The following is a 25,948-nucleotide window of genomic DNA, read 5'->3' on the forward strand; positions in this document are numbered from 1 at the left end:
GACCCTGATAATGAGAGAATCTAGCAGTAGATCATATAAATGATTACAGGGCTGTAATGTAATGTAATACAAAAATGACTACCAGACCAGCCACAAAAAGTCTAACAGGAACAACCCTTGATTATTTGTTAATCATTCAGGCCAGTGGTTCTCAAAATTTAGAAGGGGGTTGGACATAAGAATTGCTGGGTGAACCTATTAAAAATACAGATCAGAGGCTCTGATTAGAGATTCTAAGCATGTAATAAAGGGGAAAACTCCAGAATCTGCTTTTTTAACAAGCATCCCAGGCAATCCAAACACTACTCTTAGATAGTATTCTGACAATCAAAACTTCGAACACTTTTCAAGTTATCATCCGGGATCATCCCCCTCTTTTGACTCCAGTGGTCCTGGACTACCTTCAGTTCCTGAAACAAACTGTGATCAATCTTTCCCAGGACGTTTACATTAACAGTTGCCTTTCTAGGAATGATTTTCCGATACTTCTTGGGCCGACTCCAACTTCTTCAAGTGTAAAAAACATCACCTCCCCAGGGGAATTCCCTGCTTCTGCAGCCTAGCAGAAGCAACTCTGGCCATACACTCCAATGTGGGCTTCACCTCTCCTCCTCACACATGTATTTCTCCTGTTCAGTGTCTATCCCTTCCCACATGCCTCCACCTCCAAGTCAGGAGCTCCATGGAGGAGGAAATCATGTTTACCTTGGTCACCACTACATCCCCAACACTTCTCACAGTGCTGGGCAGAATGGCCACTCAGCACAATTTAATGAACAAAAAAATGAATGAATGTTAATATACAAACCTCCTCATGAAAGGCAGTACTACCGGCAATTCCTCCTTTATCTGTCATTTAGATCCATTTCTAAGAACAGCACTTAATAGGGAAAAAGATAAGGATATTTACTTTGGGGTAAAAACAGGAGAATGTGAGATTAAAAATAGCTCACTCTTCAGTCTGCTTGAAGTAAAATGCTACTGCCCATGTTGATCTGGGGTACAAAAAATGCTGCATGCACCACTCATTTATGATCTGCAGATCATTCACGATGGCTACTTATCCTTGTCAGTACAACTTCTTACTATTAAGAGCTATTATATGTCAGGGACTGAGAGGCTCATGTAAATTATCCCTGGAGATCTTGGGAGGAAAAAAATGTGATGACTGATTACAGATTAGTAACTGAACAGACCTCTGCATTAGATTTTGTGACATTCAATTGTGGCTATTAGCATGATCTCTCAGAATATCAACAAAAAAAAATTGAGAAAAATTATTTTCAATTGATTGTTACTGATGAAGTCATGGGCTTTCCAGGTGGTGCTAGTGGTAAAGAACTAGGCTGCCAGTGCAGGAAACATCAGTCATGGGTTTGATCCCTGGGTCAGGAAGATCCACTGGAGGAGGGCATGGCAACCCACACCAGTATTCTAGCCTAGAGAATCTCATGGACAGGGGAGCCTGGCAGGCTAGATTCATAGGGTACAAATTGGATACAACTGAAGTGACTTAGCACACACTCACGAAGTCATCTAGTGTACATTAAATAAGCCTTTATTGAGTGCTAGGCAAAATGAATAAAACAAAGGTTCTATACCCATAAGAGGTTTTTAACCTGGTTGGTGATTATATCAGCTTTTTTCTAAACATACCTATGGAACAATGACAAATCTCAATATTACATAGCAATAAACATCTCTTCTGTGTCTGCAAGATTCAGTTTATCTACATTGGGTTCACTCTTGCATCTGAATGCAACCTGAGGGTAAACTAATCTAGACTGATTTAGCTGGGTCAGTTGGGTTCTGCTTCATATGTCTGTTACCCTTATTCTGGAACCAGCAACCTAGTCTGAGGCTGACATTTCATGGCAACGGCTGAAGCACAGGAGAATAAACACAGTTCTGGAAGCTCTCCTTCAAGTCTCTGAGTCACAGTTATGGACTTGCCTGGTGGCTCAGACGGTAAAGCGTCTGCCTACAATGCAGGAGATCCAGGTTTGATCCCTGGGTCGGAAAGATCCTCTGGAGAAGGAAATGGCAACCCACTCCAGTACTCTTGCCTGGAAAATCCCATGGATGGAGGAGCCTGGCAGGCTACAGTCCATGGGGTCACAAAGAGTCAGACATGTCTGAGCAACTTCACTTTATGGATATCTTATTGGTCCAAGCTAATCACATGCCTAAACTCAGAATAAAAAGGCAGGGAAAATACTTTAGCCCTTGATGGAAAACTTCAAAACAAAGCACAGGGTGTGGATAAAAAGAGGGGAGGAAGAATCAGCAAATAATGCAATCTGTTATAGAATAAGAAGATGGGAACAAGAGAATAGGATCCAACAGTAAAGAATCTGCCTGCAATGCAGGAGACCTGGGTTCAATCCCCAAGTTGGAAGATCTCCTGGAGCAGGAAATGACAAACTTCTCCAGCATTCTTGCTTGGAGAATTCCATGGACAGAGGAGCCTGGCCAGCTATAGTCCATGGAGTCACACAGAGCTGGGCACGACTGAGGGACTAACAAACTGAGAAATGTCAGGATTGAGCAAATAAAATTTATCCCTTTATTTTCACTCTGTTTTTAGTACAACTCTGGTGACTTATGTTAAAATCTCAGCAGCAAGCCAATATGTTTGCTTAAGTGTTTCTAGTTAGTGAGATTTAAGATTTATCTGAAAGATCAAGAACTCTCCATAAGTCCTTGAATCTAAAGTTTGCTCAATATTAAAAAAAAACATCAAAAAGCAAGAGTTTTAATAGCATGGGATAATAACTATAGAATAAAAGTACCTTAATGCTATTTGAAAGCCACTAGGTATTAGAATACTACAAGGAGGAAGTTCTGAATTGTGTTTCTATTCTTTATTAAGATGCTTTGTATAATTAGCAGTGTTTCTATCAGAATAAATAGTAATTTGGAATTCATCCAAATTAAAAGCCCAAATGAAACAGAAACATTAGTGGTGAGTAGAATGTTAAAAGAGTCTAACTTCTCTAGGGTAAATATGTCTGTGCAAGTCGGTGCAATTTAAATCAAATTTATAGAATGCATGTGGAATAAAGCAGAATAAATAGAGAATAAATTTGTGGGAGGCGGAACAAACAACCTAAACAGATATCCAACCAGAAGAGAAATTCATTTCCAGTTTTCTGAAAACTCTAAAAACCAAATTAAGTTCTACACATACCATCATGAAATCTGCTTTGGCATCTTAAAAAATAAAAAAGGCAAATATATGTTTCAAAAGTCATCATTCATCTTTTGTTACTCAGTATCTTATGGTTCTGGTAAAGACAAATGTTACCAAGTGGAAAGCATGACAATACAATATTACAATACTAGGACTATGGATGGTGCGCATGCTCAATTCCGACTGACCCTTTGAGCCCCCATGGACCAATAGTCCATCACGCTCCTCTGTCCATGGAATTTTCTAGGCAAGAATACTGGAGAAGGTTGCCATTTCCTTTCCCAGGGAAGACTAAGGATATCACCTTCTACAGAGAAGGTGTGAAAGCATATCCAACATAACCTACCATTAGTACTTAAGAGAAGGGACCAGGTCACATCACCTGGATCTAATTTGTCACTGTGCCACCAGCACCATCTGCTTCAGTGTTCACTGCTCATATGACAGAGATGTGGCATGCACGCACACAGTCATGTTGAATCTAGATGACAATAACTGGTCTGAGACAATCCAAATTAGTTACTTACAAAGTCTAGAGAGTCAAACAAGACAGTTCTGGTCTACGCCTACCATGGAGGCAAATGTTTTCTTGGGATAATATAAATAAGCATAGATATTAAGACCTTATCAACTCCTACAAAACAGAGAAGATCCTGGTGTAGCAAAGACCTGCAAGAAATGAACCTCTTAAGCAAAAATATTCATTGCTAGCATTATCTCATACCATGTGCAAAACACCTAAAATTATAAAATTTGTAGGATTAGACATAGGAGAACATCTTCATGACCTCAGGTTTGGTTTTTGTTTTGTTTTGGCTGTGACTCCAGGCTTGTGAGATCTTAATTCCCTGGCCAAAGGTTGAATGTGGGCTCTCAGCAGAGAGAGTCCGAAGTCCTAACCTCTGGACCACCAGGGAATTCCCACGACCTCAGTTTTAATTAAGGTTTCTTACATAGGATAATAATAAATTGGATTTCACTAAAATTAGAAAGTACTCTTCAAAGGACACTCTTAGGAAAAGAAACAAGCCAACATCTTGTTAGCAAAATACATACCTCCTCTTAAAGTAACTGATTCAGCATATATAAATAATCCATACAATTAAAAAAAAAAGAAGACAAATATCACATTCTTTAAAACAAATTACAAAATATTTAAACTGATACTTTACAAAAGAAATATGGGTGGAGAAATAAGCACATGTAAAATTTCTCAACATCATTAGTTACTAGTTAAAAGCACCATGACGCACTACTGTACATGAACTATGTTAGCTGACATTAAAGAAAAGCAGCCCCAAAATACCAAGTGCTGGGAAGAGGCAGTGCAGGTGACACAGTCATACGCTGCTAGTGGGAACGCACAATGGGACAGCAACTTTGGGAAACAGCAGTTTCTGGTAGAAGTCGACATACACCGAACAAATAACCCAGAAATTCCAATTCTAGATGTTCATGCAAAAGAAAAAAAAAAAACCTGTCTCTACAAAGATGTGTATGAGAATGTTAAAGAAACTTTTTTTTAATAAATAGTTATTTATTCTAGAAATAACACAGATGTCTACTAACTGCTTAAGAGATAAACACTGTGGGATGAACCGAAAAAAAAAGAAAAAGAAAAAGAGATAAACAAATTGTGGTATATCTGTAAAACATTATTCAGCACCAATAGGAACAAAATACTGCTACCTGTACCAAGACAAAAGGCTAGACATTTTATTGCACTTCTATAAAAATCTTAAAAAGGCAAAACTGTAGAGAAAGAGAACAGATCAGATATTACCATTGATGGGGAGGGGTGGGGGACTGACTACAAGGGGCCACGAGAAAACTTTTGGGGTCATAGAAATGTTCTGTATCTCAGTTGTGGTGGTTGTTACACAGTTATTTACACTTGTCAAAACTTGCCAAACTGTAAAGCTAAATGTGAGAATTTTGCGCTATGTAAATTAAATTTCAATAGATTAGACCTTTTAAAAAGGAAACAAACAATGGTAGCTTAAACCGGGGTCATAAGAGAGAAAATGAGAAGGTGAAGAAGCGTAGATGGAAGCCTGACCATAACGGTGATACAGGAGACTCCTGAGCATCCCTCCTTCTCATGGACATAACAAGTGTATTGCTATACACAGAGCAGTTACCTCTGAGAGAAATCCAGAAACTAGCTGAGCAACTCCTACACACAATATAAATGAAAAAAATACCTACAATGAAATGGAAAGTCTGAGACTCTTGCTGTAAAGCCCAACACACTAACATACAGTCAGTAGCAAACTCCCAACTGCCAGCTTCTCCCTGAGGACCAAAGAGTTTGGACGCCCCACTTAATGGTCCCAGCTTTTACGATTTCCATCCTAGGGATGGATTCCCCAAACACCTAGCTCTGAAAGTCAGTGAGCCTTTCATCAAGAGACCCACAAGAATACAGCAAACAAATGAGCAACTGTTAACATGTCCGTAAGCCCTCACCATGGCCCCTCTTCCTCTGCCCAGCACAGAGGGAGCGGAGAAAATCCTCATCCTCCAGGCTTTCCCTAAAAGGGAAAGAGCCTGCCTACTCTGGAAGCTGCTTCCTGAAGGTCAGGCTTCTAATTTAGCACACATCTAGGGACTTGCTGTGGTCATCACTGAAAACCAGGGGAGCCTGCAGAAACTTCCCTTTCCTTCTACCTGAAGCTGGCTCTAAGTCACCAGTATTTACCTGGAAGGAGTTTGTACACATGTCTGCATCACAGCTTTTGTGGCTGCTGCCCAATAGACAAGTCCCCAAACTTCCTGGTTCTGATGGCTAATAAGACTATCATGTACAAGTCTCACATATGGGGTAGTAAGTGCTTTGACACTGGTCTAATGATTTTGGGGATATGATGCCAAAAGAAAAAGCAACAAAAGCAAAAACAAACAAGTGGGATATATCAAACTAAAAAGCTTTTGATCATCAAGGGAAACCATGAACAAAAAGAAAAGGTAATGTGGAGTAGGAGAAAATATTTGTAAACCACACATCTAATAAGGGGTTAATATCCAAAATAAGGAACTGATAGAACTCAGGAGCAAAAAATCAAATAGTGCCCCCCAAAGTGGGCCAAGGATCTGAACAGACATTTTTCCAAAGAAGACGTGCAGTTGGCCACCAGACACGTGAAAAGATGCCCAACATTAGTAATCATCAGGGAAATGCAAATCAACTCACACCTGTTCGGATGGCTATTATCAAAAAGAAAAGAGACAACAAATGTTACTGAGGATGTGGAGAAAAGGGAATGACTATACAGTGTTGGTGGCAATCGAAGTTGGTACAGTCACTAGAGAAAACAGTATTAAGTTTCCTCAAGAAATTACAAAACAAACCACCCTATGATCCAGTAATCTCCTTCCAGGTACGTATCCAAAGGAACAAAATCATGATCACAAAGAGATATCTTTACCCCCAGACTCACTACATTACTTACAATAGCCAAGGTACGGAAATAACCTAAGTACCCATCAATAGATGAATGGACAAATAAAGTGTGGCATTTGTATGCAATGGAGCATTATCCAATCTTTAAAAAAAAGGCAATTCTTCCATTTGCGACAACATAGATGGAACTGGAGAGCATTATACTAAGTGAAATAAGCTTGACAAAGAAAAATAGTACATGGTATCACTTATATGTGGAATCTTATTAAAAACTGAATGGAGAGAAACAAAGAGTAAAATAGTGGTTGCCAGGGCTCAGGAGTTGGGGAAATAGGGGGAGGTTGGTAAAAAGACACAAACTCAACTATACAATAAGTAAGCTTTGAGGATCTAATGTGTAGTTCAATGTTCTCAGCAAAAAAAGGAGAGTAAATATGTGAGTTGATAGATGTGTTAATTAATTAAGTAGGAGGAATCTTTTTCACAATGGGCACATATATCAAATTATCATGATATATCATTTAAATATCTTATAATTTTGACAATAATACCCCTGATAAAACTGGGGAAAGAGGATTGGATGCCATGTTTTTCAACTGAGTCACTGAAATTACATAGTATTTGTAAAGAATGTAACACAGTACCTCACAGATTATAGGGACTTAATGAATGTTAGCAGTCAACATTTTTAGTTTACCTAAGTTAAAGATTGTGAGCAAACAAAGTCAAGTATGAATAATATGACAGAACTATCTACAAATAGTGTTAGGGAAGCTTAGCTTTATCTCTAGATTTTAGCAGAGTTTTTGCTTTCTTTTTAAGAAAGCTTTGTAGAAGAACTTATGTCTATTATTAACTAACTCCTGCAAAAGATATTCACTGAGTCCCAGACAAAATGCTACATGTTGGGATATAATCTCATGGTAAATAAGATATCATTTCAACTCTCAATAATGAACTTGTGAGACTTACAAGTAAACATGCAATAACCATAGAAGGGGCACCTACTCTAATAAACCCTCCACCAAAGACTTCAGAACAGAAGTCAAGAAAAAATTTATTATGGGACGTCTAAGTAAACTGAGGACCTGGTAGGAAATTATGAATATAGTGGAAAGGGCAGTGTGGGAAGATGGGAGGGAAGAACATTTTGTGCAAAAGGCAGAATTTGCTTGAAAACCCAGACATGAATGGTGCCACAGTGCGTCTCAGCATTATTACAGTTGAGGAAGGAAGAGGGCTGGACAGAGGAGGCCAGAGAAGCAAATAGCTTCCAGGTTAGATTGGGCTTGGGAAACAACCTACGTATTTTAAACTATCCTTAAGATCATGAAAGTGAAAGTGACAGCCGTTCAGTCGTGTCCGACTCTTGGTGACCCCATGGGCTATACAGTCCATGGAATTCTCCAGGCCAGAATACTGGAGTGGGTAGCCTTTCCCTTCTCCAGGGGATCTTCCCAACCCAGGGGTTGAACCCAGGTCTCCCACATTGCTGGTGGATTCTTTACCAGATGAGCCACAAGGCAAGCCTAACAGAGTGGTGATAATTAAGAATGAGGCCCGCATTTCTGACTTAGGCAACTTGGTAAATGATGTTGATGCCAATTATTAGAGCTAGGAAATACTAAAGAGGGAGCATGATGGAAGGGAAGATTGAACATATATATTTAGTCATAATATAAAAATGTTAAGTCATATGATATAGCTAGCTCTTTTTATAAATATTTGTTATATCTTGAGCTATAATTCTTATGTTAAAAAACCTTTAAATTTTTCACTTTATGGATTATTTTCTTCCTAAGTCTATTGGCACATTTTTATTATTAGAAATAGATATAAAGAACAATGGAAACTAAAACTGCTTTTTGCAAAAATGATTAGTTAATGACTCATTATTTTCCTTTTTGTGCTCAGGAAAGAAATCAACCACATTTCTGAGCTTTAGGAGAAACTAAGTTTTACCTTCTTGTAAATTGCCCTTTTCCTTCCTTACCCAACTTTACCCATGACTTTGTTTCCTTTCTGCATAGCTGGGTACCTATCTGTTTATATTCATATGATTGTTTTCTATTATCTAATACCATGCCCTTCTATCTTGAGGACAGAGATTATGCTTAGTTATTTCAAAGTACCCAAGTATCTTGGAAAATTTTGGGAATTATTTGAGTACTTAATTGATGAATTTGCTGAATGACTAGAGAGTACGAATCCATTAGTCCGAGTGACTAAAGAATTCTAACTCGCTTATCTAATAATCTGACTTCAGAAGTCATTTCATTTTCTCTATACTTTTTGTTAAATCTTTTAGCACCAATTTCTATTATTAGAACAGATGATGAAGTCTTATTCTAAAAAATCAATCTTTATTTAATCTGTTTGACCTTATTCCTTTTATTTTCTTTCTAATTGCTTAACCTTAGTCCTTTTAAAATTTTATGAGAAGAGATGATTTATCCTTCAAACTGCTTACTCACTCAGCCGTTGGAACACTTAGGCTAGAGTTTGCCCAGGGTGTAAATAAATGGGTATCTTTTTTGAGTGATGAGACCACAATATATTTTAGCAGTTGTAAAAGCACCACCAAACACATAAACCATAAAAACCAAAATATTTGACTTTCCTCAACCGTCACGTATCAGTTATAAGTAGTTAATATGCTCAGATGAAGCCACAGTATGGTGTTACCAGAGCTGTACAAGAATGTTGTAATCGGAACTTGAATTCTGTGTTGGCATTGGCAATATATGTGACTTGTGGTATAGTTCAAACTGGTTAATTTTAGATTCACTGCACCTGCATACTCTTCTGGTACCTAAAAGATTCTTGTTTCTTTTCTTTAAAAAAAAAATTTGCTATCTGATTAAGAAAGTAATGCTTGGTGGTTTGGGTTCTAGTAAAGGATTTATTCTACTAATACACACGCTATCTGAGAAAAATCTGTATCCTCTCTCTTTAATGAAGGATATAAAAAGCAAAAGGAAGGACACTGAACCTGAGTGTTAACCTTGAGTGGCATGTGATACAGCACAGAAAAAGGCTGCAGAAGCAGCAAGAACATCAGTGCTATCGGATCGAGTCTTGCCTGGCAGCAGGGTGGAGTTCTCTTCTCATGGAGTTTCATTATGTGTTTGGGGCAAAAAAGGAAACACATATCAGTATTTGTTTTAGAAGGGTAAGGTAGTCTAGGAATTAAGAACCTGTGGGTAAAATTTGTTATAAAATGCCAATGAACATCTTCTTGTCTGGAAGCATCTCTTTTCAATATCATATAATTTTCTCTTATAACTTATTTTCCTCTGAATAGAAAAACATCAAGCATCACTTGACTCTATAATAGCAGTTATGAATATGGTCAATTGGTATATGTGCTTTCTTCTATAAAGTATGTACATGCATAAAGAGGATCCCTGAGAAAAGTCTAATTCATGCCTTGAACCTCAAATGATTAAAAATTTGGTCCTATATCAAGGCCTACAGATATTCTTTTGTAAAAACTGACTGTCCTCCAAACATTTCATATATTGGACTTTTTATACAATGAGATGTGTCCACTAAAATTTTTTTTCGTATTTTATAAATTATATATTTTAAATATGTGATTTAAAAACACTGGTCTTCATCTGCAGATGAATGGATAAGAAAGTTGTGGCACATATACACAATGGAATATTATTCAGCTATTAAAAAGAATGCATTTGAGTCAGTTCTAATGAGGTGGATGAAACTGGAGCCTATTATACAGAGTGAAGTAAGTCAGAAAGAAAAACACCAATGTAGTATATTAACGCATATATATGGAATTTAGAAAGATGGTAACCATGACTCTGTGTGCGAGACAGCAAAACAGACACAGATATAAAGATTAGACTTTGGATTCTGTGGGAGAAACCAAGGGTAGGATGATTTGAGAGAAAAGCACTGAAACACGTATGCTATCATACATGAAATAGATGACCAGTCCAAGGTCGATGCATGGAACAGGGTACTCACAGCCGCTGCACTGGGATGACCGAGAGGGATGGGATGGGGAGGGAGGGGCAGGGGGGTTTGGGATGGGGAACACATGTACACCCATGGCTGGTTCATGTCAATGTATGGCAAAAACCACCACAATATTGTAAAGTAATTAACCTCCAATTAAAATAAATTAATAATTTTTAAAAAGTGCTGGTCAACAACTGACTCAGGAATAAATTCCTTCAGATTTAACAGATGCAGGAAGCCTCTGAAGTGGGCCAAGGAGGGACAAAGATCTGGGTGGGAACTGTTCTTCTCAATGGCAACACTCTGAACAAGAATAAGAAGGGCATAGGAGACATGCTCCTTTGTGAAATAAATTAGGTGTTTACCTACCTGTCACTTGGCTCTCTATGAAACAGAGAACTTATGTCTATTATTTTCCTGTATCATCAATTATCCTCTCATGAAAAATTCAGGTTTCTGAAGATATGGAGTTTTGAAATGGCTCTGTGCCTGGGAAAATGAAATCTTTAGTATTCAAGTGAGCATGGAATAGACAGAAATACTTTCCTGATGATTATATGGAATGTGGGCTAATTGACAGGGTACATTGTAGAATAAAAGAATTATTTGATTATGATATCTAAATATGCTGGACAGGTAATGCAAAAAGAATGAACTTCTGGACTAATTGGTATAAGTGTAAACAAGATGAGAAAGAGTGAAAACAAGGAGAAAATAAAAACCGCAAATTATAGCGGTTGTGCAGTCTGAGGGACTCAGCCACTATTTGCATCAATACCAAGTCAACACCTCTTTACAAAGAATTTCCACCATGAGCGTGACTATGTGCTGACACAGAAGCCTATCCCATATATATAAGCGATAGCAAAGACAAAACAATTAAGACAAACGTTTCAGCACATCAAGGGTAATAAAGCACGAGGTCTCATAAAGTTCAGCCACTTATTCTCAAGAGCTTTCAAGATAGTCTACATTTAACTGTATTTTACTTTAATTGGGCTTCCCTAGTAGCTCAGTTGCTAAAGAATCTGCCTGCAATGCAGAAGACTCCAGTTCAATTCCTGGGTCAGGAAGATCCCCTGGAGAATGGATAGGCTACCCACTCCAGTCTTCTTGGGTTTCCTTGGCGGCTCAGCTGGTAAAGATCCCACCTGCAATGTGGGAGACATGGGTTCAATCCCTGGGTTGGGAAGATCCCCTAGAGAAGGGAACAGCTACCCATTCCAGTATTCTGGCCTGGAAAACTCCATGGACTGCATAGTCCATGGGGTCACGGAGTCAGACAAGACTGAGCTCACTTCACTTACTTTAACTGGATTCAAATATTTTATATACTTGAAACTCTGTTCAATTAAAATCATATGCAAAATATAACAACTAAAACTAGTAAAAAAATGTGAGAGGTACAATTGGTGGCCCGAGGTCCCACCTACTAACAACCTTTTATTCCTGCCTTCCTTGGATGCTAGGTACCCAGGAAAGTTCTGTGGAATCTCTATGGTTCTGAGGAGTCATGTGACTGAAATGCTTAAAAAGGCATTTCAATCATATAGACTGGAAATATTTTCTGTGCAAATTAGACCTACTGTTTGTTGACTCTCAGATCCCTGACAAAAAGACAAGACTTGACAAATGTCAACACCTAGTTAACACGGCAGCCTCAACAAATCTGTTATCCCAGCTCTACTCCTTCACACTGCTACAGTGATGGTCAATCACCAACATCATCACTATCCAAAAAGACCAAAAAAAGAAAAATCCACAGCGTAGCACTAACGTCAACACATTTTAAAGAAGAACGTTGAAATCTGTAGGCTCCAGGAAAATGAACTCATTTGTGCCACAAAACCCCAGACAGGCTAGGAAACTGGAGACACCAGGTTCTGAAGATAGGAGTCAAAAGAGGGGCTACAAACAAGATTTGAGGTAAGCAGCTATTAACTTTCAATTATATTTTTTTAAATTAACTTTCAGTTACCCTCAATTATCTTTCCAGGAAATAGAAGGCTTAATCTCTAGTAAGGCCTCAGATTCAAAGACAAATTTTGTAAAGAAAAGTAACAGAAAGTCATACTTGGGGGGTGGGAGATAAAGTGGGAGATTAGGATCGACATATGTACACGGCCAATACTATATATAAAACAGATAATTAATGAGAACCACTGTACAGCACAGGGAACTCTACCCAATGCTCTGGGGTGACCTAAGTGAGAAGGAAATCCAAAAAAGAGGGCACATATGTACACATGTAGCTGGTTCACTTTACGGTACAGTAGAAGCTAATACAACACTGTAAAGAAACTATATTCCAATGAAAGCTAATTTAATAAAAAAGAAAGCAGTACTTTCTTTTAGCCCTCTTTCTCTATTTAGCTTTCGGAACCCTGGAAATGGGTGGCTCCTCACAGGTCAGAGGCAGCAGGAAATGCCAAGATGATGGCTCAGCACCACTCCTGGAGGGTAGGCAATCTAGAACGCAAGAGAGAGCAGAGGGCTACCGGCAAGGTTTCTCCAGGAAGCACGCTTCTCCTTGTTAGCTTTACAGTACTTAAAAGAATTGTGTATTGGTGTTAGCATGACAATAATAAATGGTAGTGAAACATAAAGGATACTCAGTGCTTGATTACAATTCAAGTGGAGAGCAATAAACACAACTTTTGAAAAATAGATTGCTAAAAATAATTTCTTCTTGCTCTTTGAAAAAATAGTTACCTTCTCAATTGCATCTTGTCTAAATAAAAAAAAATCAGCCTCTGTTTTTAATGATTACTTTGGGAAGAAAGAAGTGATATGAAATCTTACAGGAAAGTCAGGACTAGCAATAGACATTGCAGCTGTTATGGATACTTTGCACATACATACTCAGTGGCTTAGTTGTGTCCCACTCTTTGCGAATCCAGGGACTGTTGCCTGCTGGACTCCTCTGTCCATGGGATTCTCCAGACAAGAACACTGGAGGGGATTGCCATGTCCTCCTCCAGGGGATCTTCCTGACCCAGGGACTGAACCCGTGTCTCCTCCATCACAGGTGGATTCTTTACTACTGTTCCACCAGGGAAGCCCCCAGAGATAATCCAGATCATCTTCACCATTCAAATATAATTCCTTTGATCATATGTTGCCCAAATTGAATTTCTGGACACATTACACCCTTTTAGAGTATACTGATCAAAAAAAGGAAAAAAAGAAAGTCAAATCATTTTTCTTCATAAAGAAAATCTGACCTCTTTAAAGTCTAGAGTCATTACTAACTTTCTGGCATAACCTTCTGTGAAAATTTCCAAATGGAAATGTATTTTTCGTGATAACAGGTTGAAGTCATGAATCACTTGGTAACTCATTAGAGTGACGAGCATCAAAGCATCCCTCAGGAATTCAGGGGAAAGGTAGTTAAGCAATTAATGAAGTTATTTAAAATCCTGATATGGTTGAGGCTGCTTTGAAGACTGCTAGGGATTAATATTTATTTAATAGATTGTCAGTTTCCATGCCAAAGAAAGAAATGTGACAGAAGTCACCCTAGTCTAAATGCAAAAAAGGTACCCCATTCGAAGCATATTTTATGGCTGTGGTTGACACCATTATATCACCATACAAAAATCATCATTCTCAAGCTGAAATTAACATTGCTATTGTTTTCGATTAGAAGAATTGGCTCTAAATCCAGCAATTCTCTGCAGTGATTTATATTTTAGAAGCTGCTATTTTGCACCAGGAGGGAACATGTCAGAGTATAACCGCTCTCTGATGAGATATAAGGTATTAAAATTGATATAAGATAACAAAATGGGAGAATACCAATGTAGGGTAAAGTTTTCACTTGAGAATGGTCTCTGTTATGGCTTCATTTGTGAGAGTCTCTGCTAATCTTTATGGTTGATTCAGAACCTAGTTTTTCTCATGGAAATGTATAGGATGTGAGCCTGATGTTATGTAATTAGCTCTTATCTCTTATTCTCTTACTGAAAATACAATTGGTGCTAGAAAGGTCTCATTTGTAAAAATATATGATGACTGAGTTTACTGGCAGAATAAAAGGCTCCCAAAGACATTTTAGGATTTTCTTAATTGTATCAAGATTTATTTATTTATTTATTTATTTATTTTCATATGTCATAACCTCACTTACTTTTATCGCTAACTTGTTTTTGAAGAGTAGTTACAGATTTCAGCCTGAAGTCCAGAACTACGGTTTCATAAAAAAAATTATTTTGACCATATTATTTAATTTAATTTTTAAACTACTTTTATCCCTGAAAACAGAGGCCTCTAAAACCTCTATTTTGGTTTTCTTTTGCTCACCCATGAAGCACTCTGAAATAGGGCCACTGTTAGGAGATAAAATTATATGAGTTTAAATTTTGGAGGGCAAGAACTGCTTGCTCTTCATTTTCATACCCTTTATACAATACCAAACACCTGAATTCATGAATAAAGTTCTGTAAGTGTTAAAATTTAAGGTAACATTATTATCATTATTGGGGCTTTCCTAGCAGCTCAGACTGCAGAGAATCTGCAGTGCAGGAGACCTGAGTTCGATCCCTGGGACAGGAAGGTCCCCTGGAGGAGGGCATGGCAACCTACTCCAGTGTTCTTGCCTGGAGAATTCCATGGACAGAGGAGCCTGGTGGGCTACAGTCCATGGGGTTGCAAAGAGTTGGACACGACTGAACGACTAACACTATTATTATACACAATTATTAAAAAGCAATAATTAAAGCTCTTAGATTTGATTTCTATATCTAGGTCTTAAAGAAAATGTCTTGTAGGGCTGGGATGTTCTGTATACCCTACTTCCAGGACGCCTTTTTACTCAAAGTGCTCATGCTTGCTCTCAAGGACTGGTTTTCTCTTCTCTAGTTCCTGACGGAATGAATTTGCAACCAAAGATCATTGTGTTATCCTACCTCCGGCTTGAATATCCGTTTGTTCCAAGCAAAACAAATAAAAAATAAAAATGAAACCATCACCTTCTAACTCTGTAACAATGGCGTGGTGGTAGCCATGGTGAAGTAGAATGGTAAGGTTGGAGACGGGAGGAGAATAGAATGCTTTTTTCATCAAAGACATTAGTCAAGTGATTGAGACGGGAGTGAGACACAGAAACACAACTTCTGGGAACAGAAGCTAAGCATCAGTAAACCAGCTTGAATGCCTGCAGAAGGTCAGGGTCTTGAAGTGCATGGTTAACACCCTGTGAAATGTCATATATAACAATTTAAGTCAGACAAATACAGCATGTGAGCAAGGGGTCTTAGCTAAAACTTAATCAAAAGAAAGCATTTCAGTCCATAGCATCAATTTACAGCTTGGCATCTAGGAATAATCCAATGCCCAAATGCCAAAATAACGCCACTGGTTAGCAACCTATTAGGTTCATCCCACAGCGATCACTTTTCTCACATGTAACAACAAAAACAATGAAGATGTGGGTAAGCTTGTGTGTACCACTCCCTTTCCCCTACTTCTCACCTCCTCCTTCCCAATCTATTTAACAACAGATTAACCAAGAGCTTCATGCTATTGACCTTGGAAGGTTGTTTTGTGTTAGAGTAAAAGTCACTACATAAAAAAATAATAGTATTACTGTATTCAAGAGAGAAGTTCTGAGTAGGATCTTCACCACACAACAGTTCAGAGACCCTCTTCACCTGCCTAGAAGCTTAATACTTCTCATCAGTGATTCTACAGGAAACATTTGAACCTTTCTCCCAGATATTTGAATGTCCAGGTCTTTTGGAGGTGTATTTTCCTCTTGCTTATGGTTATTCCACCCCTGATCACATCAGCAGTGATCTGCTATATAACTTAGTCTGCTTTGAAGACCCCCTGATATGCTTTCCCCACTCTCATTAGCTATACCTAGTCTCCTCATACAAAGCCAGTGTTTCTACACAACTTCTGTTTCAGCTTGGAATTTTATGTCTGTGATTCCTTTCTGACATTAGACATTATGATTCTGACATTAGAGATGTTGGACATTTTTAATCATGGTTTCTAAACTATTCTCAAGCTTACATATCTCTTTCCTTCTGTGATTCTAATACTCTTCTGAAGAGCATCTCAGATTCTAGTCTGTCTTCTGCTCCCAACCATCTCTATGAACTCTCAGTTCAATCTTTCCAAATTAATCTCTTGGTTATTTACACTTTGCACAGCATAGCAGATACAATACATGATGCTGTTTGTCACACCAGTCACGGAGAAGGACCACAAGTCCCCAGTCACTAGATTGGAATCACATGTCTGTATTCCAGCACATGAGAATATGAACTGACACAATCATCACATCTGGTGAAGGTACACGACAGCCACTATGCCTCAGCCATCTCTCTTTTCCCTTCCATGGTGATTTGGGAAGCTGTGTCATCAGAGGGCAACACCATTGGATTAAGGGAGTCTGGATACCCAGCTGACTGCAGAGAAGAAAGACATAACTACTTCACAGTAGGTTTTTATGAGCAAGAAATAAATGCTCTTATACCTAGTCATTGACTTTTCAGGGTCTGCCTGTTGCAGAACTTGAGTTACATACTTAATATTCTGTGAAACCTTTTTAAATTTAATTTCCAGAAAACAACCTGTTACTTAGACAATTAAGGTTCTTCTTGATCTGCTTCTAACCAAGGCAAGTGTGGATCAGATGCCAGACCTTGAGTTTAGTATTATACTTTACACGCAACCTCTCATTCACCTTTATAACAACCTAATGAGGGAAACTGAGCTTCTGAGAGGTTAAATAATTTACACCAACTCACAGAACTAACCCCAAAGCCTACACTCTTTGAACTACATCTAATTTTCTATCTCTTTGCAAGTTTCTCTCCTGGAGATGTTTGAAAAATATGCTCTGTTACCCAATACACTTGAGACCGCTGCACCACCCCACATGCTGTCTTTAGTTGTTGGTCTAGTTAGGAATAAGGCCTGCGTTGCCTGGGAGTGATTGCAAGCACTTAAGAAGTTCTTTCCCACTGTAAGAGCAGCTATCTTGCCACACTAATTAAAGAACTGCCATGCACCATGGAAAGGGAGGCAGGAGAATGCACCCATGCTAGTCCGGACAGGAGGTTTTCTGCGGCAGTTCCTGGGGCTATAGCAGGTCTGGAAGCAGCAAATTTTACTGCTCTGAGAAAGGCCATCGTGAGTCAACGCAAGTGAAGGAGCCTTGACAAATTAAGTAGCCCTGTGGCTTCCCAGGTGTCTCAGCAGTAAAGAATCCGCCTGCAGCGCGAGAGCCGCAGATGTGGGTTCAATCCCTGGGTCAGGAAATCCTCTACTAGGGGGAAATGGCAACCCACTCCAGTATTCTTGCCTGGGAAATTCAATGGACAGAGGAGTCTGGCAGGATACAGTCCATGGGGTCACAGAGAGTCAGACATGACTGAGCGCGCATGCACGCAGGCGATCAAGCTGCATGCTTACTTTCTCCCTAAGTCTGGGAGTGACATCAACTGGCCACTGCGGCAACAAACATTAGGAGGCTTCCATCCTGACTTTCAAACTCATCTCATAGTATTTCTATTAATAGCTGGCAGAGCTTGGCTGAGAGCTCTGATAATCCCAGGGGGCTGTGCGAGCCGCTCTGAAGAACAAGTGTTAGTTCAGAAAGCAGAAGTGAAAGGCCATCAACAGTTCTGGGCAGACCGAGCTTCTAGGCCAGAAAGGAGCTTTGTACTCAAAGACTTATATCAGGTTAAAACGTTCTATTTTACTTAAACAGAAAGTCTCTGTTGGGAGCCACACAACTTTGACCAGATGAAGATTTCCTGTGTGTTACTCGGCATACGGACATGCAAAAGTTTCCTATTACGATAGTCTTATAACTTGGAAAAATTAGTAACTCCCACCATGCAACCCTTGAAGGATCATGTGCTAATGAAGAAGATGCTCTAATAATTAGGCCTAGAGCCCACTGAATGTAACACCTTCCAATTAGCACTCCCCAGCATGAATACTGCCATTATCATTAAACAACAAAGACAAAAATGGGTATCAATCCACATAATAGAAAATAATTGATGAAGTTGGAGGGCGTGATTATTTGTGATTACTTTACAGTCATGCACAGAAAGTAGGAGAACCACAGCTAGTGGTTAATCTCTGGCTACCTCTTTGAAGATAATGAAATTGGCTTCCTACTGATGATTATTCATTAACAATTAATTCTTTCTCAGTGATCTGCCTCATTTTCAGCTTCTCACTACAAACATGCAATGGAATAATTACAAGTGGAAATGAAAAAGCAATTAGTGGCAGATAATGCCAACATCTGATTAAAAAACAGTAGAACAGATTAGCAGTTCCGTAACTGCAAGTCTGCTGCCTTCGGTAGGGAGGTGTAAGTCACCCAGTTATACTGCACTTCAAGCTGTGCTTTCTCTTTTATTGCTTCCCCTCCATCATGGTCTGCCACATTAAATGCTCCCTTTTATTCTAGGGGGCATTAGCTTGTTGTAAATACTTTCTACAGATTAAGTAGCTTTGGGGATGATTTGTGATCCTACATGCTGAAATTCTAAAAGGCACTGTCTCATAATACGATGCTAAAATCCGTATCTGTATACCATATGGTCACAGAAAATACCATATATTTCTTTACTTTTGTTTCAGCTTAACTCTTGTTAAATGTTTCCAGAAGAAGAAAAGAATCACTAAATCAAAAGCAAGCACCTTCTTTAAGCACCCATGGATGCCTTGGTCTTACAGGTTGGTGTCTCATCTTGCAACAATGTGGGCCACAAATACTGACGGCGGGTTTTCACTTATCATTTACTAAGGAGTAAGATAGTTCTGGCTGCTGTGGAGATAATCCCTCAATAAAAGGCTTATAATTTCACTGTTCTCAGTGATCCAACCGGTGTGTCAGCACTTCATATGACATAGAACTACATAGGGAGTGTCAAAACCAACAATTCACAAGGTAAACAAAATGCAATTCTCTTTTAAATAACTTGGCAGATGCTTTAATTTGAGGATCTAATAAGATCCTGTCACTGAATTTGACACGGTAGGAGTGCAGACTATAGCTGTTTTAGGAAAACAGATTTTGGAAAAAAAAAAAAAGAAAAGCTATGTATTTAGCTATAAAATTATTGGCTGTATATTATTTTACCAGATCCATAAAGATCAAAATAATAAAGAAGAAGGTGTGAAATGGAAATACAGCAAAACTTGATGAGCTGACATTTACCTGATATGCACCAGTATGATGACTTAAGTATCTGTTAGGATTGGTCATTTCTCCTTCAGTATGGCTGCCGAAGGTTCTGGTTACCATCCTTGCATATAATAAAATGCTACTAAGCATCTGCTATTACACTGAACAGTGTAGGGACATTGATATTAGTTAGACACGGTATCCTAGCCCTCTACCAGCTCAAAATCTAGTGTGAGAGAAGGACATGAAAAGAAATAAGTGGAGTGAAAGATGATGACTGCTATGTTAGGGGCATTTACAGGTATGAAAGGGAGTTTGACCGGGTACAAGGAGGAGCAATAGTGATTGGAAAGACTTCCTAAGCAGATGATGTTTGAATTAAATCTTGGAAGGTGGTGTTCTTGCAGGGCAAGAGCGTTACAAGTAGGGAACATACGAATCGAGGTACAGGGTAGGAGACATGTCAGGAGAATGCTGCTGATTAAGTACACGGCCAGACAGCAGGGTGTGAGGATGAGACCCGCAGAGAGAGACGCTGGGAAGATAGGTAGCCTGCTCATGGAAGGTGGATGTGCTCTGCTAATGAATTCAACCTTATGAAGTGAAAAACCCTTCAGTTCCTCAGGCAGGTATTTATCAAGATAAAATCTTTATGTCTCTATAGAATTCAAAATTCTAAAGTCACACACATTCATGATGGGAAGGTCTCTACAAAGCCTAAGTGTCTTGACTTGAAACACGGCTGTGAATTTCTTAGAGTAACATAAATTAATTCATAAAGACAACAACAATACCTTGGTACTATCTCTTTAGTATCTTTATCCAGAAAACTAAAATTCTGTCACATCAACAGAAAAATCTCTGAAAAGTAGGGATAGAACTATTATACTTTTTATAAATTAATCACACACTTTGATTTTGTAGCATGCAAAGTCTAACAAGATCTTACTCACTGGCTATGTGATCTTAATGAAAGTTGTTTACCATCTAATGCCTCGGTTTTCTTACAAGTGGGATGTTTCTATTAAGGAGTTTAACTAGAAAGCAGGATTAATAAACCACAACCCTCATCTGCTTATGAAGTCTCTTCAAAATTAATGTGTCACAAACCTCCCTTTAGGAATTATGTTTAAATATAGCAAAGACAGAAACAAACAGAAATAAAACATCGATGCTCTTCTTAAGAGAATGATGAATTGTGGGTGAAAATAAAGAAATACATTTTCATAAACTCTACTATGTACTCACAGACATACCTTGATTTGGAAGGGTAAGAGGTGAGGTGAGGGCAGGCCATGGGAGAGATAGGGGCCAGCAACACTGAAGAACCTTGCTCTCTTGTGGATCAACAGCATTCTTAAACACCCCATTGGAGCTGGAAGGAGAGAAATGCATAACCTTATCAAACGCCAAGTCAGGGGTGTCATGTACTGGGAAGCGTCCAGCTGATACTAGGAAGCTTTTTATGAATCGTAAAGTAGCCTCTAATCTAGAGTACTAAAGACTAGCAAGAAAGACAGGCTCTGAAAGAAAGAATGACCAAATTCTACTTAAAGATGAGTTTTCTGTCATAATACCAATACCAATCATAGCTGGCTGCCACACACACACACACACACACACACACACCCCTTCCCATTCTCACACACACACATATACAGGAGGTCCAATTTTTTTTTTTCTTTCTTTCTTCCTTTTTTTCCAATTTTCTTTGCTCAGAGCTTGCACTTCTCATCTTTAATTTACACTGGCCCCTCAAGTGGTTTTAAAGCTCATATCTATGCTGATGACTTTCAAATTTGTATCTGCAGTTCTGACCTCTACCCTGAACTTGATTTGTGAATCCCCTTGCCAACTCAAGTAGCTTCATCTGATGTCTAATAAGCATCTCATAGCATCACGTTTTAAACTCCTGATTCCAGTTGCTCTGCACCTCTGCCCTTCTCCAAGTTTTCTTCATCAGAAAATGACAACAAAAACCCAGAACTTGTGCTGGATTCTTCTCTTTATCTTATTTTCTAAATCTAATCCATCAACATGTGCATGCATGCTTCAGTCACATCCAACCCTTTGTGACCCTATGGACTGTAGCCTACCAGACTCCTCTGTCTATGGGATTTTCCAGGCAAGAATACTGGAACCCATTGCCACGCCCTCCTCCAGGAGATCTTCCTGACCCAGGGATCAAACCTGCTTCTCTTGGGTCTCCTGCATCGGTAGGTGTGTTCTTTACCACTAGCACCACGTGGGAAGCCAAATCCATCAACATATTGTTTAATTTACCTTGAAAGAGTATCAGAAATCTGACCACATTTGGTCTCTTCCACTGCTACCTCCTCTTATGGGCCTCTGCCTATCATCCAAACCTCTGCAACAGGCTTCGACCTGGTCTTCCTGTTCCGCTCTGCCTACCCCCTCCATTGACAGAGGAATCCTTAAAAATACAAATCTTAATACTTCCCTATTCAAAACTCTCAGATGGCTTTGCATCTCAAAGTAAAATCCAAACACGGTGACCTCCAGGCCTACTGGTGACTGGGCCCTAGACACAATCTCATTTCTTCCCACTCTTTCTTGGTTCTCTCAGAGCTCTCTTTGTTGGGGGGACAAGAGCCCAAGTTGGTTTAGGAAGGACAGTCAGGAGTTCAGTTGTAGAGATACTGATTTTAATGTACTTGTGACATGTCCTAGAGACATGAAGAAGGCGGTTTCAATGTGGATCTGGAGTCCGAGCAGGAAGGTCTGGAACTAGAGATATATATTTGCAAGTCATCTGCAATAGTGTCATTTGGAACTCTTGGCGTGGATGTCCTAGAAAGAGGAGATAAGGAACCTAGAACCACAGCATATCAAGGTCTGATAGAGGAATATAACTTTATAAAAAAGACAGATAAGCAGCCCCCAAGAGGGAAGAGGAAAATTGGGAGAGTGATTTGGTAGAAGCCCAGAAGGTGAGAAATGGGGAGAGTTGGTATCAACAATTATCTTTCAAGAAGTTTGATAGTGAGGAAGGGAGAGGATGCAGTTGCAGGGAGAGATGTGCAGTCACGGAAAAAAGATTCTTTTTTATCGGTGAGATATGAACATGCTTAAAAGCAGATAAGAATTATACATTTGAGGGGAGAGTGATAATAAGTAAAAATATTTTAAAGGGGGAAGGAAGTAAAAGCATCACAAGTCTGAGAAGGTGGGATGCCATGATATCAGAAACACAGCTGATTAATTTTTGAAGCCAATAACTTAGAAAATAAACATTTACAGAATTTTTCAAGAAGTATTTAGCAGTAGATGTCTAAATGCAAATCTTATATATTAAAATTACAAGAGAAAAATAAATGAAAAAATCTTAGATAATACAGCTAAGAAAAATAAAACAAAAAAACACTGAGATGCAAAAAAATTAAAAGATGAAACTAAAGTAAAAGAGAAAGAGGAGTGGGAGGGAGAATCAGCCTAAAAAAATGACAAGATGAATAGGATAAATATATTACTGAAATAAAGAGATTTCCAACATTTGGTCAAAAAAATGAAAATCTATATCCTACATACAAAATATCTACAAGCAATACACATAATGAAACTCAGTGAATACAAGGAAAATGTTGGAAAATATTACTATTTATTTATTCATTTAGCAGTTCAACTTGCTTTAAAGACAGCTAAAGCCTAATATGACAGTATAATTGTTGTAATCATAAAATGCTGAATAATTTAGTATCAAAGTATTTACGAAGCAAAACTAAAGAAAATAAAACAGAAAAGTAATGGGAAACTTTAGCTCACAGGTTTTTTTTTTTTAAAGAACATCAGACAAAAATGATTAAGGTTATAGAGGACATGAATGATATCATTCCTAAAGTTTATTTAACAGTTATATCATGAGTTCTATACCTTATAAGGAGGGAGTCTCCATTTTTCAACTGTCTCTGAAAAATTTACCAAAAAATGATCATATGTAATAACCTCAAAACAACCAATACAAGTATAACAGACCAATATAAGCCATTTTCACAGATCATAGTGCAATAAAATTTCATAAGTAATTTTAGGTCAGCACAATTTTAGAAAGAACCATTTGCAAAGTGTATTTTAACAGAATATGCCATGGTTATGAAAACCGTGGACTGACTTACTTACCAGTCATTTTCCCTGGACAAGTGTTTATGGAGATATCTATCAAGAGACTATTTTCATAAATTTCAGAATATTTTCAGTGACTTCTTTTAATGAATGTTTACAAGGTTATTCAGATTAATATAATAATTTAGCTTACTCCAACTAGTAGTTATGTACAGATGTGAGAATTAGACCAAAAAGAAGGTTGAGTGCCAAAGAATTGATGCTTTTGAACTGTGGTGCTAGAGAAGACTCTTAAGAGTCCTGGGACTGCAAGGAGATCAAAGTAGCCCAACCTAAAGGAAATCAACCTTGAATATTCATCGGAAGGACTGATGCTGAGCTGAAGCTCCAATACTTTGGCCACCTCATGTGAAGAGCTGACTCATTGGAAAAGACCCTGATGTTGGGAAAGACTGAAGGCAAAGGGAGAAAGTGCCACAGAAGGTGAGGGGGTTGGACAACGTCACTAACCCAACAGATAGGACTCTGAGCAAATTCTGGGAAAACGTGAAAGACAAAGGGTCCTTGTGTGCTGCAGCCCATGGGGTCACCAAGAGGTGGACATGACTTAGCAACTGAACAACAATGACAACTCCAACCACAGGATGTGTCCCACAGATCCAAATCTGCAACTGCCACATTCATTATTGATTTCATGTGGAATAATAATAAATTTTGTTTACCTTGAAAGAATAAATTTAGTCTATTCAAAGGAGAGAAAATATATCACTGACGTGCTGATCTGCAAAGTCAATCTAAATTATGCATATGTTCCTAATCACTGTGTAGATCTTATTATGAAAGACATGAAGTTTTTCTCCAAATTGTCACAGAAAACAGTAATTGTTTGTAATCATTGCTAATACTTTCTCAAAGCTGAGAAAAAATAGAGCGTTCAGTTTGTCTGTCCTTAGCGTAACTGACAATCATTATAGCTTCAGTTGGTTCTTTCCCTGGATGCACGACATAGCTAGTAGATCTTATTTCCAGAACAACACCTTAAATACATGGAACAAGTTGTTCTCGTTAGGTACCACTGCCTTACCACCATCTGTGCATAACCCAGAACATCACTTGCATGCTATTGTTCACCTTGAAGTTATCAATAATTTTAAAATTTCTTTCCCAGTTCTAAGAGTTAATAAAGAATGGCCAAACAATATTTCTTCTTGGACTCCTTTATCCAAATCATGTCTCACAAACACCAAAAGATCAGCTGAGTGGTTAATATCAGAGAATTCAGCCTAGAGACTCCAGGGAGTATTATGGACTCTTTTGTAATCAACACAACAAATGGAGCCCCATATTTAGACTACCTCTGTCATTGTTTGATAAATTATTACATTTGACAGAGTTGCTCCGCTGGATCTTTTTTTCCTTTGCTTTGTTCCAGAGACCATTATTTGCACTGTTTGGCAGCCAAACAGTAATGGATATCTCATCAATAACTTGAGTAACTCTAACTTTGAAGTTGAACACACTGTAAACAAGACTTCCACAACTTCTGCAGTTTCATCTACCACTTTGCGTTGATGTTTCTGTCTATCCAATGCCTTCCTGATTTGCTTTAAAAAGCTCAACATTACACATAGTAGTCCTTGTACATTTCAAAATTAATGTTTCAGATAGAATGCTTCCTTGCCACAGCTGTGAATATCCCCAAACATGCTTATTCTAATGGAAGAGTTTATGCTCATTTTCAATCGACTAAAATCCAAATATAAAATAATTTTCACTATATGTGCATATTTTTTGTTTACAGCTGGTGTTTTTACAGCAGTAACAGGTGGTATCAGATGGTTCATCAATTTGACCTTCCTACTATTCTGAAAGCATATGACTGATTTCATTACAAACACCATTGCACCCATATTTCCATCAGCATCAGCATATTTCCATCAGCATTTCCATCAGGTATAATGCTTTAAAAGACCTATATATAAAGCCCAGAACTGTGTATGATAGGTTCAAGAAAAAAAGTAAATCAAAGAATGCACAATCCCAAATACAGTTAATATTTACTACTTAAAATGATAGACAGATAGGTGCCATCAATGATGGAACGCCATAAAAACACAAAAATTCAGTA

The sequence above is a fragment of the Cervus elaphus genome, chromosome 33 (assembly GCF_910594005.1).
Source record: "Cervus elaphus chromosome 33, mCerEla1.1, whole genome shotgun sequence".
Lineage (NCBI taxonomy): Eukaryota > Metazoa > Chordata > Mammalia > Artiodactyla > Cervidae > Cervus > Cervus elaphus.